The following is a 1561-nucleotide window of genomic DNA, read 5'->3' on the forward strand; positions in this document are numbered from 1 at the left end:
TGATACCTTATAGCTTCATGAGATGAAAATAGAGGCGAGTGTAAAGCACTCGAATTCCGCGGAAGGACTTATAGAGCGACACAATAACTTTTATCTGATTGATACGACTATAATCTCAGGTCACCGCTGGAGGTTTGAACCTCGGCTTAACCCGTCGTAACTATCGTGATCCATTTAAATATTAAACAATCGCAGAATAAAACATCAATTGCCATTTTGTAATGATATAATTCGAAAGATTGTTATGAGCACGGCTCGAATATCAAATGTGAACAATAGATGAATAAATTATGACAGCAATATCACGTATATTGTTGTCATAATTTATTTGTTTACAATAATGTTTGGAGCACAGGAAAATATTTATTTAAATTATTTTTACAGATTTTTTCGGACTTGCAGGTCAGTAAATACATAATACATAGTATTTTTTTATTTTATTTTTATTATTAACAGTATTTTTTAAACGGTTGATAATGAAATAGTACACTCACCTGCATTAACAATTTACACTAATGGGGCACCAGTGAAGGATAATTATCTATAAGCATAAGAGCAGGTCAGATATGTAGCAAATTCACCAGAAATTTATCACGATAGTTTCCAAGAGAACCACGTTAACCTTCTATGGAGTTATTAGTCCACATTGCTAACAGATCCCTTCCCTCTACGACAGTATTTTTGTCTATACATTAACTGTTGAAATCACCACAACGTCGGCACGAATGTAAATACCCAAGCTTAATTAGAAATACTATAAATGTAAAAAATGTCGTCGAATTGAACATATCTCTTTTAGATTGGGGAGGTTCTAACAATTATTATCTAATTCTGTGTCTACAACGACAAAATCTAATAAATTTAGTAATCATTAGTTTTTATTTTAAGTCTGTCAAATTAACACAAAACCTACGTAGGTTCTGACCTCAGAACTCTTTTCTACGTGATGGATATGGATTTTTCTTTAATTATAAACTTATATACACCCAATTTTGTTGGAGGGTGGCTTAACACAGTGGCTGGTCCGAGTAGGTCGACAAAGAAAAAGATGGTCTGATGACATTAAAGAAGTGGTCGGGGAAAACTGGATGAGCGTGGCTGCGAATAGAGAACAATGGAACAAGTAGGAGAAAAACAAATTAGTCTTAAATTAAAATATTAATAATTAAATTATACGGATAATAAATAAATGGAAATAAATACACCCCAGCAAAAACATCTATATGTACCTGTAAGTATGTAAACCTACAGGTACCTATAGATGTTTTTGCTATCGCAATGAAGCCGACTGCGGTTTAATGAAAACGGACAGGAATCATAGTTTTAGTCAATTTTTAAATTTATTTGAGGTCATTTTATTTAAGTGAATTCAGTTTTTTTATATATATCAGTTTTAAATAACATTAATGTTACATACTTTTATTTTGATTTTTTTCGTATGATAATCAATTTCATCCTATAGTATGTCCTGTATAATAAATAAGTTTCGTTATTAAGCCAGGAAGTCGTAAGTTTGCTATAATCTTAATACATAATACATAATAATAAATAAATAATATAC

This window comes from Achroia grisella, unplaced genomic scaffold, assembly GCF_030625045.1.
Source record: "Achroia grisella isolate CSIRO2021 unplaced genomic scaffold, CSIRO_AGI_Agris_v1 utg642, whole genome shotgun sequence".
Classification (NCBI taxonomy): Eukaryota; Metazoa; Arthropoda; class Insecta; order Lepidoptera; family Pyralidae; genus Achroia; species Achroia grisella.